At 36.5% G+C, this 15,966-nt stretch overlaps 1 non-coding gene across 1 annotated transcript; it reads left to right on the top strand.

The window, feature by feature from the left end:
* Positions 1–500: 500 nt before the first annotated feature.
* On the top strand, positions 501–600 carry LOC115900214. Its single transcript, XR_004059882.1, has one exon. It is a non-coding gene; the product is annotated as a small nucleolar RNA U13 (small nucleolar RNA).
* The last annotated feature ends 15,366 nt before the right edge of the window (positions 601–15,966 follow it).

Genomic DNA, 15,966 nt, shown 5'->3' with positions numbered 1-15,966 from the left:
ATTTAAAGTAGTGGAGTACATCTGAGAATTTTCTATTGTAACTGTACCAAGAAGTGATTGTACAAAAAAAGTTCCAGTTCTGTATACAGGGAGAGATATCTTTTGCTGAGATATTTTGAGAAGACGCTTTAGGTTCTGCATGTCTAAGCAGTGCAGGTATTAGGTGACGTGATTCATGAGTATAACATTATCTTGAATAAGGCTTCACTGTTCTGTATTCCACTTATGCCTTCCCTAGAAGAGACAATAGAATGCCCAATAAAGCTCGAATCAATACAGTGAAGCAAATTAGCACTGGCAAAATCCCTGCTTGTCATTTTTTCAGATGTAGATTTAAAGCTTTAGGATACTTACTGTATCTACATTTTGATAAATTCCATTCACAATCATATATTTTACTAGTTTGGGCTAGCTCCAGTGTTATATTTAAGCTTCAAGAATAGAATTTGAATTGCACTATTCAACATAAGAAATAAGTATATAAGAACATAAGTATCTAGATCCTTTTGTGGTTCATAAGCACGATGATTGGGCTGCCACATTCTTGTGAGATTGGCCTCCCTCAAATCTTGTTATGATGTCAGCACATTACCCTTGATGTGTGAAAAGAAAAAAGAATGTAAGTATCTACTCTGAGTATAAATAAAATATATATTGTTATATATCATTGGCATAATATAGAATATAAGAATAGAGTCTATAATAGCTTTACTCAGGAACAAAATTTTATATATTATACATAAAAGGTATACAAATTAAAACTATCCTATGAATTCTTTGGTTCAAAAATTTCTAAATGTAAAAGTGAATGATTTAATAATATCAAATATAGATAAGAGATAATAATTAAAAAATTCTTAGTAGGTTCAAAACTAAAATTATGTAATTATAAAAAGAAGCTAGAAAATGAGTTCATAGTCTTTAGTTCTTTGATTGGATTTAAAACATATAAGTCAAATACTTAGTTTTCTATCTTATTTTAAAGACAAAATATGGGGAAATATTTAAACTTAAAAAATGTCCTGTACTGGCTCTGTAATACTTTTATCTCTTCACATTTTCAAGTATTCATTGAATATTTATTGAATCCTTACTATATGCTAGAACCTGAGAGAAGTTTTAAAAGTGCTAATTAAATAACAATTTCCATCATCTCTCTATATATATTTTTATATATTATACACACATATATATACACTCACACACTATTCTTATATGCCTGTCTATTCATCAAAATATATACCATATATTGATCTTATTAGCCAGCTGGGGAAGTAAGCATGATAATAGTGTCTGGCTTTGCACTTTCCCTACCTAGGAGAAAAAGCTTTGGAGCTGCAATCTCCCAGGGGGAGATGCTGTCACATATGCCTTTCTGGGAGGGATTAAGAAAGCCAGAGCAGCTGGGACCCATTTTCAAATAAAAAACCAGCATGAAAGGCTTTACATGAATGACTAAAACTCTAAGTTCAGCTAAGCTGGAAGAGCCTAAGACAGGGATGCCTTAGTCTTGGTGTTAAACCAAAGAAAATTGATTAGATCGCAAAATGGGTAGGTTTGACTTCTGATTTTGTAAGCCTAGGAAAATAAAAAACAAAAATCTGCATCATTATTTATCAGTCATCCTGCTTATCATAGTCAGAAGATGATAAGGGTTAAAGGTTATATAAGACACGCCACAAGCTGAAATAATCAAACCTGTGGTTTGTATTAAAATTTTTTACTTTCCAAAATTTTAGGCAATTTGGTAATTTCCATTCTTGACATTTAAAAATCCATAGCTTTTTTTCCTAAGACAAGACAGTATTTGCCACTTTCTGCTCCTTTATCATCTCTTAATGGAAATGCCCTTTCATTGCTTAAGCATGAAAGGACATTTCTTCAGCATCTTTATACACAAGTAGAGTTTATTGTCAACTTACAACAGGCTCTAATATTTATTCTTAGATATCAAAGTATGCTGGCCTATTGTTTAAATCTGAATTTCAGTCATATGAGATTGTTAGAGTCCTAGGAGCTTAGAGTGGGGTCAAATTAAAGTAAAAATTTTAAAAAACATCTATTTTACTTTCCATATCCCTTTAAAGAATATCAAATTATTATAGTGACAATTATTAAGTTTCTACATGCGTGCAAACATAGCACCTATAAAATAGCACTTTGGTGTTTATGAAGTGTCAATTTCTAAGACAAATATAGAAACCCAGCAATTATCACAAGCACTCTTCACCATTTCATTGCAGAAGTGTATAGAATTAGTGAAAATAAAGGAAAACAATATATTGCTTAATAGTTGACAAACAGAAATGTTTACTTGTTAATGCTTTGCTGAATCTAGCCAAATGCAGCGTATTACTGAGCTGGGCTCCAGATTCACATGGCAGGAATACCACAGAGCCACAGGAATCATTTAACTGCCACAACTTCAGGTACTGAATAAAAGTCATTTCTAAATCCTACATTTTTACTTTACTTAAAAAACGCATTATTCTCATGTTGTTCTTTGATGATAATAACATGGAATTTTCTCATATTCTCTAAATTTTTCTTCACCCACAAAACCAAAGAAGCTTGCTCATTTGTAGAAGGAAGTGGGAATTACGGTGTTGGAGGTTCTAGAAAGCCCACTATCTTATTCTTTTCCCTGTGAATTCCAATGAGTTGAAAAATCAACAAAGGAAACCAGATGGGGATCAAAATAAACTATCAACTGTATTTAGCACTCTCTGGTATTAGCTGTATTCAAGCAGTAGTAAAGCTCCCCAATACTAGACCTTGGGGCCTATCTTGGGAAAACCTGAATCTGCAAAGATCTCTTACCCAACCAACTGTGTGGAGCATCATGGACTCTACAACAGCCCCTGTGAAATGCCAGAGAGAGACTGTGTGTGGTACCTCTACCTATTGTTAAATCATGAGCCACTGAATAACTTCCTGACCCTATTTCACCATTAAATTATGTCATTCTCCCTCATGTAGAGGGAGTTTAGTGAAGGGTACAGAAAAAATCAAAGTGTTTTCCCCCAGTTACTCCCCTCCTTTCAGAGTTTAGGGCACAATCCCACTCAAGAAAAAAATCAAAAAGTCGACTAACATTTCCCTGAGAAACAAATTTTGTGAAAATTTATTTTGTATTTATATTACTCTTATGTTCTTTTCTTAAAAAATAAATAAAAGTATATTGTTTTGTCACAGTACTTCCCAAATTAATAGGTTATACAAAATCACTTGGCCAGTTTCTCTCTCATTCCTAATGAAAGTCACTAATAGTTATGATGATAGAATTAGCCATCTATTCTATTGACTTGATGAAAAGTCAGCATAGGGTGTGCAAATTTTATCAAGCGTATCACCACACATGGGCATCTGAATATTTGTCTACTGAGAATTTTTGTTTGTTTAAGGAACTGAAACGATCCTGAGAAATACTGGCCATACTGGCACATGTAATAATACTAAGGAAGCTGTCTTATAAGGTTACTTTATGCATGTATTCACCCAACCCATACCAGCGAGTGTTAAAAGTACTAGGGCAACAGGCAAGGCCCTGTTCTCATAGACTTTCATTCTGGAAGACAGTTATAGTCAACAAGTAAAAGAAATACATAAGCAAGATCATTTTATATAGCGATAAATAGACACTAAAACTACTCCATGTGATAGTTACTTGAAATCACCAATTGAAGACTGCAGAAGGGAAGACTTTGGATTAAGTGGTCAAGAAAATCCTTAAGAGAAACCGTTGGAGCTGAGCCTTGGTAAGTGAATTCAGTAACATTTCAGGATACAAAATTCACCTACAAAAGTCAGTACTATTTCTACAAACCAGTAATGATCAGGTTGAGAACCAAATCAAGATATATTTAACCAAGAAGGTAAAAGAGCTCTACAAGGAAAACTATAAAACACAAATGAAAGAAATTGTAGATGACACAAACAAATGAAAAACATCACAGGTGCATGCTCATGGATCAGAAGAATCAATGTCATTAAAACAACCATAATACCCAAAGCAATCTATAGATTCAATGCATCCCTATGAAAATACCAATATCATTTTTCACAGAATTAGAAAAAAACAATTCTTAAATTCATATGGAACCAAACAAGAGCCCCAATGGCCAAAGCAATCCTACATAAAAAGAACAAAGCTGGAGATGTCACATTACTTAACCTCAAATTATACTGTAAGGCTATAACAAGCTTGTTCAACCCATGGCCTGCAGGCTGCATGCAGCCCAGGATGGCTTTGAATGCAGCCCAACACAAATTTGTAAACTTTCTTAAAACATTATGAGTTTTTTTTTTTGTGATTTTTTGTTAGCTCATCAGTTATCATTAGTGTATTTTATGTGTGGCCCAAGACAATTCTTATTCTTCCAATGTGATCCTGGGAAGACAAAAGATTGGACATCTCTGGATATTAACCAAAACAGCATGGTGCTGGAATAAAATAGACACATAAAATACAGAACCCAGAAAAAAAGTCACACATTTAAAGTCTACTGACATTTGAGAAAGTCAACACAAACATACACTGGGGAAAGGATACCCTTTTCAATAAATGGTGCTGGGAAAATTGGATTGCCATATGCAGAAGAATGAAATGGGACCCCTGTCTCCCACCATATACAAAAATCAACTCAAAATGGGTTGGAAACTTAAAAGTAAGACCTAAAGCTGTAAAAATACTAGAAGAAATCTTAAGGGAAACTCTTGTGGACACTGGTCTAGGCAAATAATTCATGACTAAAACCTCAAAAGCAAAAGCAACAAAAACAAAAATATACAAATGAGACTTTATTAAACTAAAACGCTCTGCATAGCAAAAGAAATAACCAACAGTGAACAAACAACCCGCAGAATGGGAAATTACACATCCAACAGGGGACTGATATTCAGAATTTACAAGGAATTCAACAACTCAACAACAACAAAAAACAAATAGCCCCATTAAAAAGTAAGGAAAGGACATGAATAGATATTTTTCAAAAGAAGATATACAAATGGTCAAGAAACATATTTTTAAAATGCTCAATATTATTAATCATCAGAGAAATACAAATTAAAACCACAATGAGATATCATCTTACCCTAGCCAGAATGGCTATTATTAAAAAGTCAAAAAACAACAGATCTTGGTGAGTGGGCAGGGAAAAAAGGATGCTTATGCACTGTTAGTGGGAATGTAAATTAGTACAGCCCCCATGGAAAACGGTATATAGCATTCTCAAATAACCAAAAATAGAACTATCATTCGATCCAGCAATCCCACTACTGGCATCTACTCAAAGAAAAAGAAAAAAAATAACGATATCATAAAGATACTTGCACTCATTTGTTTGTCACAGCACTATTCACAATAGCAAAGATATGTAATCAATCAAAGTGTCCATCGATGAATGACTGGATGTTTAAAATTATATATTTTACACATGTGGGTGTGTATATCTATATTATATATAATGAATATATATTATATATACATATAATGAAATACTATTCAGCCATTTAAAAATGAAATCATGTCTTTTGCAACAACATGAAAGGAACTAGAGACCATTATTTTAAGTGAAACAACTCAGGAACAGACAATTAATACCACATGTAGTCACTTATAAGTGAGAGCTGAGTCATGTGTATACATGGACAAAAAGCGTGAAATAATAGACACTGCAGATTTCGAAGAGTAAAAGGGTGGTAGGGAGCTGAGACCTGAGAAATTCCTTAATAGGTACAATGTATACTTTTTGAGTGATTGACCCTATCTCACCATTAAATTATGCTATTGATGTTACACTAAAAGCCCAGTCTTTACCACTATGCAATATATCCATGGAACAAAATTGCACTTGTACCCCTTAGATTTATAGGAATAAAAAAAAAGAATAGAACAAAAGAATTAAAAAAAGAATAAGGAGCCAGCCAAGCCTGAAAGGGAAAGCATTAAGTCATAAGACTATGCAAAAGCCTTGAGATCAGAAACTACAGTTTCAGTTTTCATGGAATCTAGCCTATCTTAATCCAAGAAAATCACTCTATAGGATGTTACCATACAACTAAACAGCTTACTTCTTTGTAAATAACACATGGTAAACCAGTGGGAAATGGCATACAACGAACGATGGATCCTGCTGTATTGATCCATGATGAGGGATGAATGAATGAACATATACTCAGTGCCTACTAAATGCCTTGCACTGATAAAGGTTCTTTTATATTCTGCTCACTTTGAACAAATGCATCCATTATTTATTTAACAAATTCGTATTGAGCTCCTCTACATACCTGGTATGGTACTTGGCATTAAATCCAATTATGACTCCATTCAGTACTTCTTGTAGGTGCATATGCTCAATTAAGGGTGCACATGCTCAATTAAGACAAACGTGCTATTGCGATACAGCTTGATCAGTGTCATTAAATGAGTGAAACTCAGGCCAGAGGTGCACATAGAGTTGCTACTTGAGAAAAGGGATCAAGAAAAGCTTCCTAGATGAAGTGACACTTAAATGAGGCTTTATAGGTATGTAGGAAATAGCCAGGCCACATTACCTAGAGAGGAAAGAGGTTCAGGGAATTACAAGTTCTTCTCCATGACTGAAATCACAGAAGTTGAGGAAACTCTCAAGAGATTAAGTCTGCAGGATCATCAGTGGCAGATCAGACAGTGCCTTCATGCTGAGTTAAAGAATTTGGACTTTATGGCCGGGCGCGGTGGCTCAAGCCTGTAATCCCAGCACTTTGGGAGGCCGAGACGGGCGGATCACGAGGTCAGGAGATCGAGACCATCCTGGCTAACACGGTGAAACCCCGTCTCTACTAAAAAAAATACAAAAAAACTAGCCGGGCGAGGTGGCGGGCGCCTGTAGTCCCAGTTACTCGGGAGGCTGAGGCAGGAGAATGGCGTAAACCCGGGAGGCCGAGCTTGCAGTGAGCTGAGATCCGGCCACTGCACTCCAGTCCGGGCGACAGAGCGAGACTCCGCCTCAAAAAAAAAAAAAAAAAAAAAAAAAAAAAAAAATCTCCGTAACTTCAATGTAGAGATTCCAAGGTGGGGAGGAGAAAAGCAGGTTGAAAACAAAGTGAACATAATGTATTCAAATAGTCTTCTGTGAAAACTTGAAAGCCACCATTGAGCTAGATTTCTGCCCAAATCGCACAGTGCATTGCTTTAAATGAGCTTAAACCTTACTTATAAACTTCACTCACATTTTTAATACTCACATGAATTTAATCACATAAAGTTATATTGTATAACTTACTTCATATATTTTGAAATATAAGTTTTTCACTGAGCCAGCATTGCTATATATTGCTTAGCTCAGGAAAATATGTCGATCCTATGCCCCTGAAAACTGCCACTAACACGCATGGCATCAGATTTTTTCTAGGTGATGTAAAATTAAATCATGATTCTTTGCAATGTATTCTAATCAGCTACTCCATTAACTGTTTTCAAATGGTAATCAACTCAGCTCCAAATGAACAGCTACATATTCAGCTTGCTCCATGAATTCTATGAATGCATTTACCATTACAAGTTATAATTATATTACTTTCAGAAGTCATTTACAGCAATTGAACAAACTAAGAAAAATTCTAAGATTCTTGTGTGACAGAGCAATTAAACAATATGAACTGCAAGTCTCTACTTTATATTATAAAATTTAGTTATGATGTTATATTTTTGGAGAAATGATATTTTCAGAGCCAATAGATATTGTTCAGGTTAAGGCTTTATAACTTTAAATCACAGATCACCAACTAAAATTATTAGACAATATACTATATTGTGTTATGTATGAAATTAAATATATACCTAACAGAGAGGAATCCTCTCCTTTTTATTGGAATGGTAGGTGGTAATCTCTGCAGCAAAAAGATTGCCTGGAAAAAAGTAACTAATACCTCGGAGGACTTGCTATGTGCCACTCCCTGTGCTAAGGACTTTGCGTATTTTGATCTATCTCATCAATTTAATCCTGAATATGTGATAGAAGAACCTATATTACTCTAAGCAGAATTCTTTAATTTCTAGTAGTTAGCTCACTTATAAAACATGCTACAGTGTTATTTTAAGTATTCATTGTTATATAACACACTACCCCCAAAATTTAGGAGCTTAAAATAACAGCAAACACTTATTATCTCTCATAGTTCTGTGTGTTGACTAGACATTTCGGCTCCTGTGCAGATGACTGGGGCACTGAGCTAGCTGGAAGGTCTGCAGTGTTCTCACTTACATAGTAGGCACTAGTGTTGGCTGCTGGTAGGGAGCTCAGTTGGGTGTGTTGGCCAGAGGACTTGGTTCTGCTCTATAGAGGCCATTGTACATTGTTACTCAAATTCTCACAGCACAGCAATTTGGTTCCAAGAAAGAGCATTGTAATACTGAGTATTTCAACAGTATTAACCCAACATGCAAACACTTACTGTGGTAAGCAAAATAAAATAAACTAAAGCCCCCCCCCGACACCTATGCTCTAAAACTTCCAAACGTATGAATATGTTACCTTAAATAGCAAAAGGCACTTTGCAGTGTGATTAAGTTAAGGCAAGATGGGGAGAGTGTCTGGGATTATCCAGGTGGACCCCATAATGCAATAAAAAAAAATCTTTTATAAGAGGGAGGTAGGAGTAAGACATCTGTCCACGTTATGCTGCTGGTTTTGAAAATGAAATTGGAAGAAGGGGCCACAAGCCAAGGAATAGAGGCATTCTCTAGAGGCTGAACAAGACAATGAAATTCTCCCCTACAGCCTCCAGAAAGAATGCAGCTCTGCTGACACCTTGATTTTAGCCCAATGACACTTCTGATCTACAGAACTATAAAATAATGCTTTTGTTTTGTTCTGAGCCAGTAAGTTTGTGTAATGTATTAAAACAGAAATAGGAAATTAACACATTTGTCAAGTCTTGGTTTCTATCCCATTAGTTAATGTTGTTAATATCCCATTTGTTAATACTGCATGGCTAAAGCCTAGAGTCATTGAACTGAATTCACGAAGCCATGGTTTATCGTAATAGTCTACAACAAAGTAATAATCCAATATAAGCACCATTTCCCTCAAAACATTTCCCATGTTTTAGTTTTCTACTGCTACTGTAACAAAATATTCAAATTTAGTGACTTAAAACAACACAAATTTATTATCACAGTTTCTGTAGGGTATCCATCTAACATGAGTACTAGCAGGCTAAAATCAAGATATTGGCAGGGCTACATTCTTTACTGGGGGCACTGAGGGAAAATTTAATCCAAGCTAATTCATGTTGTTGGCTGAATTCAGTTCTATGGGGATGTAAGACTGAGGTCCTTGTTTCCTTGCAGGCCGTCAATCAGTGACCATCATTAGTTCTGGAGGCTTCTGTCCAGTCCTTGCATGTGACCCCTTAGATCTCAAAATCAGAAAGAGTGCATCAAATCTTTGTCACTCTCTGAATTCTCTGGCTCTTCTTTCCACTATATCTTCCTCCATCTGGAGAACATTCTCTGCTTTTAAAAAATTATGTGATTAAATTGAGTCCACCCCTGATAATCTCTCCATTTTAATACCACACCTTAATTACCTCTGCAAAGCTCCTTTTGCCATGTAATGTAACATATTCACAAGTTGCAGGGATTTGGCACAGATCTCCTTGGGGAACATTATTCTGCCTTCCATAGTTCTCCAAAACCAGAATCTTCATGCCAATCAGTAGTTTAAAGTACAGCACCAATCCACTCTGTACCCTGCCTATGAACAAACCCTCAAAGGCACAACTAGCACAGATAAACTCATCATCATTCTGCTGTTCACTGACTCCATCAGCATCTCCAGAAGACAATTCATTTGAGATGTTACTCCTCCAAAATTAGTCACAGTTGGCTATTTCATAACCAGCTCTGCTCCATTGTTAAAGGGCAAGGCTTTTCAAAGAAGCAACAATGCTGTTTTTGCAATAAACACACAGATTGCCTTTCTTGACAATGAAGGACAACAACAGGAAGATTAATTGATTGAAAATGATCTCGTGACATCTTATGGTGGACAATGTGCCTGCAGTGATGAGTGCATCTTCACATCCCTCTTTACTCTCCAAAGATTTTGGAATTTTGTTCAATATTCTGAATCTCCAGGTGTCTTCTTCATTGCAAAATGCAATGTAATTAGAGCATTCGGAGTGAATTGTGATTATCCTATGTTACAAAGGTGAGAAGTGTTTCTTATAGATACATAGAGACTAACACAAATAGGCAAGTAGCAGCCACAATTATATGTTTTTTTTTTAAATCCAACTGCTTTGATTCATTTCAAAAAAGTAATTTTTAAAATATTGTATTAGAGATTCAAGAACAAGTTTGAAAAAAGCAACACCATAGCAACAAAGTTAAGGAATAGTGTGATATTCAAAGTTAGTGAGAAGAATTTCATGTTTTAATTGCACATATTCATGGGGTACGTGTGATATTTTGCTAAATGCACAGAATGTGTATTGATCAAGTCAGCATATTTAGGGTGTCCATCACCTCAAGTATTTATCATTTCTATGTGTTGGGAACATTTCGAGTCCTCTCAGCTAGCTATTTTGAGATATACAATGCATTATTCTTCACTGTAATTACCCTAGTCTATCCAAATTAGAACTTTATCTAACTGTATGTTTGTGCCCATTAACCAACCTTTCTTCATCCCTTCTCTCTCCCCCATACACTGTTTCCAGTCTCTAGTAAGTATCATTCTACTTCTATAGTTATTCAACCAGGAGAGAAAATTATATGAAGGAGCTGGTGGAAGGAAGGGTACTTTGCAATTGCTGAAGCCTTCTCTCCAGTGATGCATCTTTAAATTCTGTTCCTCCAGGGAAAATTTCAGGGTGTCCCCTCCTACCGCCCCCAATGACAGATACATCTTGGAAAATACTAGAGCTGCCTGGGAAGATGTAAGTTTAGAAGCTTTTGTTCCAACTTTACACAGTGAGGTGGAAGGGAGCCTCCTTCTGGTCAATCACATAGAAGTGAATTTTGTTTTTCACTGAAAGTTCTACTTTGCCTATTTTATTGCTGGACTTGCAACCAGCTTCTCTTACTAAAAAAAAAAAAAAAAAAAAAAAAAAAAAAAAAAAACATTCTGCAGTAATCATGCAAGAGCAAAGGGGGAAAAGTCACTCTAAACTACGGCAGGAGAAACGTGCCCAGACATATACATACTTCAAAGCAAAGGAAGTTCTGCACTGTTTCAATTACTAATCATTTAACACAACAAATTCGAAAGAAAACACAAACTACACATTGAATATATTCTTTAGTTATGGGAATATTTAGGACAAACTCTGTAAGCTAAATAACTTGAAAGTAAACTTTTTGTATGACCTTTTCTTTAAAATATTCATTATTTTAATGTAGTCAGTATGTAGACTCCTAATATTTATTTATAATAAAGGTACCAAAGGAGCATAAATCCTGATTTATTTAATTTACAAATACATCAATCTGATTAATGGAGTCATTTTTCTGTCCTATCATGTTAAATTACATCCACAGTCAAACCCCTAAAGTAAATTATAGGCTCATTCAGGGATCATCCTGTCAAGAAACTATTTGGCACACTGTAAACAGCCAATAAATATTGCAAATAATAAACATGTATTCTATCAAGGCATATATAGTGTAGATTTTCACATACTTGTAAATTCTTCAGTTGAAACGTTAACAGTACAGTTTGTCCCTCATCCAATACACTTGAGAGTTTCTTCTCCTTCCATTAATTGAAATGTATGCTGGAGAGAGAAGCTAATTAATATTAATCAAGCTTACTAGGAAAGCAAAGCAGTGCTATTGCCATATAATAATTTTAGAATCAAAAATCAATGCATTCTGTTTCCTCAATTCATGCTGACATTTAGTTGCATGTCATAATGTAGAAATATTCACTTGTCAAGAAGAATCATGGAGAATGGGGCTGAAGTGCCTCCTTTTACATATGCTGGGAAGGCTTCCTAAATGCTAATTCATATTGAATGGGAGGAAGAGGATTTCCGTCTACTAGGCACTGGGTCTATACAGCAGAGAAAAGAGGTACAGTTCCTGTCCTCAAGAAGTTTATAATCTGTTAGAAAGATTAAAATCAGAAGTGCAAGAAAGTATTATAAATGCTGAGATAGAAAAAAATTTTAAAAAACTAAAGAACTTGTTATTTCAAAGTTAGTTCTAAGGGAGAATGGCTGGGAAACGTTCTACTCTTGTGCTTGAGCACATCAGCTCCCTGCTGTAAAAGGCACCTGAAAGTCTTCATCTTTCTGTGCAAGATGTAGTGTAGAAAATGTTATTAAAAACTAAATGAAGGAAAAGGCCCCAGGCCAACTTGAGGCTGATTCACGATCAAAGCATTGTTTGCAGTAGGCTAGTCCCTAACCATCAGGTATAGACTCAAGTGCCAGATAGCAAATGCTGGGTGCCACCCATGGGCACACCTACATACACAGGATATGCTGCCTCACACTAGAGATTTTTTTTTAATTTTGGTGTTCATTCACCAGCCTTAGAAATACTCAAGGGCTTAGAACGCTGACTCACCAGTACCAGAGTCCCCTTTTCCCCACCCAGTTCCCCAAAGAGATACGTGTATTCTGCATAAATAGGATTCTTGGAGATATGTCCCAAAATTCCAAATTATCTGAGTTCAAGGAGCTAATGATCTCCCTGCTCACCATCATCTTCCTGTAGCCTCCCCGCCCCACAGTCAGCAATGACCATTCCTAGGTGAGGATGGGATCTCTGGCAAGGATTATGTCTCCTCTTTCTTTTGGGGGAGCCTCCACGGTTCCTGCCTTAACACCTTACAGGTAACTCATTAAATGATTGATAATCATGGTAACAACAAATGCAAAAACTCCTCAAAAATGACTAGAGTGGTAGAATCCCAAGATTTTACCATGAGCCAAAAGTTCTGTGAAAAATCTGGTTGGTGGACAGGATAGCATGATTAAATACATTCTATGCATTTTATATTCTCATTCTCTCTTCTCCCAGTATCCTAAAAGAGTGTTGACTGACATCTGTGTTCTTTACTAGTGTGCCCAGGAAGAAATGCAGAGGCTCCTGTTGGTGCTAAATAAGGTATCTTATTTGCTTAACACAAGTCACCATATGGAGCAGGTTCTACCTGAGGCCTGCCTGGGTGAAGTCCAAATTATCGTGAGACCTTATGTCCAATTTATTCCGAGCTCTGGCTTACCAAGTAACGTCCCGAGATGCTGCCACAGATGCTGGGCTTGCGTTAGTAGAACCAGGCATGGGGGCCCTAACCTGTGTCCAGTAAACAGAGGGAGGTCTTTGATCTCACTGGGTAAGTGCAGTGTTGTTGCTTGCACCCCATTCTGGACCCATAAAGCTTATGTTTGTTACAAGAGCATTTATTTGGAAAAGTAATAGACAAAGTGCTCATTTGCTTTAAGAAAAGCAAAGAACAAGCTCAACAATTTATGGGAAGTTTTATTTGACTACTGGGTCACTGGTTTAATTTTGCATATGTTCTCATAAATGTAACCAGCAGGGTTTTATGCAAGAATCTTCTTGTAAACTAAATATGCTGGCAGAGGAAAATCAGTTTGCAGCACCCAAGTCATTAGGGAAATTGGCAACGATGGAAAACACCTGTAATGCTGTCGTCCCCAGCCTCACAGCTAACCACCAGAGGAGGAATACCCTTGCTCAAACACTCCTCTCGGGTGATTAGCTCTTCTGTCAACCAATTAACTTCAGTATTAAAGAGGAGAAGCTGAAAGTAACAATACCACTTATCCCAGTGTTATTTTGTAACAAAAAAATATTATCTGGCCAGGTGGGCTGGCTCACTCCTGTAACCCAGCACTTTGGGAGGCTAAGGCAGGTGGATCGCTTGAGGTCAGGAGTTCGAGACCAGCCTGACCAACATGGTGAAACCCTGTCTCTACTAAAAATACAAAAATTAGCCAGGTGTTGTGGCACATACCTATAATCCCAGCTACTCAGGAGGCTGAGGCAGGAGAATCGCTTGAACCTGGGAGGTGGAGGTTGCAGTGAGCCAAGATTGCACTACTGCACTCCAGCCTGGGCAACAGAGGGAGACGCCATCTCAGATGTAGATGATAGATAGATAGATATAGATCTCATATATATACTTGAGAGATATATGTTTTTATATATATATACACACACATATACATATACACACACACATATATAATCTTAGTAATCAGTCTGTCACACCTTGTGTACTCCCAAACAATGGCAAATTAACATAAAACATATTAAATAGAGAAATTCTCGGGGGTGTGTGTTGAGGGAGGGAGGACTGCATGCTTTGCATTTAAATGGCAAAGACCAACCTGAGAAAATGTGCTTATGGGAACTTTAGAGCCTTGTACATTTACTTCAACCCTACTAGAGATCAGAAATCCACCAGTGCAGACAAACAATCCTCATGTGAAGTTGCTGCTGTTAGGATGCAAGTTGATGCTGTAATTAAATTCACTCTAGGCAGACATTTTGCTTTCTGAGCAGCCCTACAATACTGTTGTCCCTTAATGTGGTTATTAAAGGGTTATGATAGGACTTAGTGACTGTGGCTACTATTTGTGATTAGGACCTACCAGATCAAGACACTATATTAGGCAAATGAATTCTAACCCCTTTCAGTATTGATACAATCTTGCAGGATATATATTCTTATCCCTATTTTACAGATCAGGAAATGGAACCTGAAAGGAGTTAAAAAGTGGGAAAAAAATGATATGTGAACTCAGTCTAACTCCAAGTCAAGCTCATGATAGGTGAACTTTGTCTAACTCCAAGTCAAGCTCAAGATATGTGAACTTAGTCTAACTCCAAAGTCAAGCTCTTTTCACAATCATTTCAAGCTCTTTTCACATATATTTTCCCCTAGGGGGAAAAGGGTCCCCAAATAGAAAGTTATAATTTGCAGTTCTTTGTCATGGAAGTAGAGTCTCAGTGAGCTAGAATACTGCTGACCTGACCCAACTCAGGGGCCAAAACGGTAAACCTGTAAGATTTGTCACTCATGTATTCCTCATTTCACCCTAAAGAGAGATTGTGGTGTTTTTACCCTTGGTAGTAATGTGATTCTGTAACAATCTTCTGAATACTCAAGAGAAGATTGAGGAGACCAAAGAGGTCTCCTTCATTCATTCATTGGTCCTTTCACTTGTCCAGTCATTCATTTAATCCAATCTATACAAGAACAATGGTTTCAAGCAGGGGTTGGCAATCTACTACTTTATTACAATCATAAATAAAGTTTCACAAACTTTATTAATGAAATCAGGTGGTGGGTCACATGTGGATCAAATGTGACTCACCACCGGTTTTCATAAATAAAGTTTTACTGGAACACAGCTTTGTGTCTTCATTTACATATTGTCTGTTACATGCTTTGCACACTACAAGAGCAAATGTGAGTTATAGCAATAGAGGCAAAATGCACCAGACAGCTGAAAATATTTATGAACGGACCCTTTACAAAAAATGTTTGCTAATTTCTGATTATTCCATTCAAACAGCGACTCAGCCATTGGACTTGAACCTCTCTGAGCCTTAGTTTCCTCTTATGTGAATCAGAGATGAAAATAATGATGTTACCTAATTGATTTGCTGTGGGGAATAAATATTTTTATATGTAAAGTACCCAGCACAAAGTAAGCACTGAACGAATATTAATTGTTATTATTACTATTCATTCCTTCACCAGTATTGCCAGAGTGGTTGCAAAATAGGGCATAGGCTGCAATGAGTACTGTGTCCAGTTCCCTGCCTGCTGGGCTGTTTGAGATGCTTGTTACATGGGCAAATAGGCAGTAGGGCATCCATGTGTGGGCCAGGTGTATACACTTGGGAGTTAATCATGAGTGATATTTTAAAGCTACAAAGCTGGATGAAATCACTTAGAAAGTGATTCAGATAGAATTACTGGAGAAAATGTATGC

Source organism: Rhinopithecus roxellana, chromosome 10 (assembly GCF_007565055.1).
Source record: "Rhinopithecus roxellana isolate Shanxi Qingling chromosome 10, ASM756505v1, whole genome shotgun sequence".
Taxonomy (NCBI): domain Eukaryota; kingdom Metazoa; phylum Chordata; class Mammalia; order Primates; family Cercopithecidae; genus Rhinopithecus; species Rhinopithecus roxellana.
Note: the sequence above shows the minus strand (reverse complement) of the source record. Positions and strands in the feature narration are given on the sequence as shown.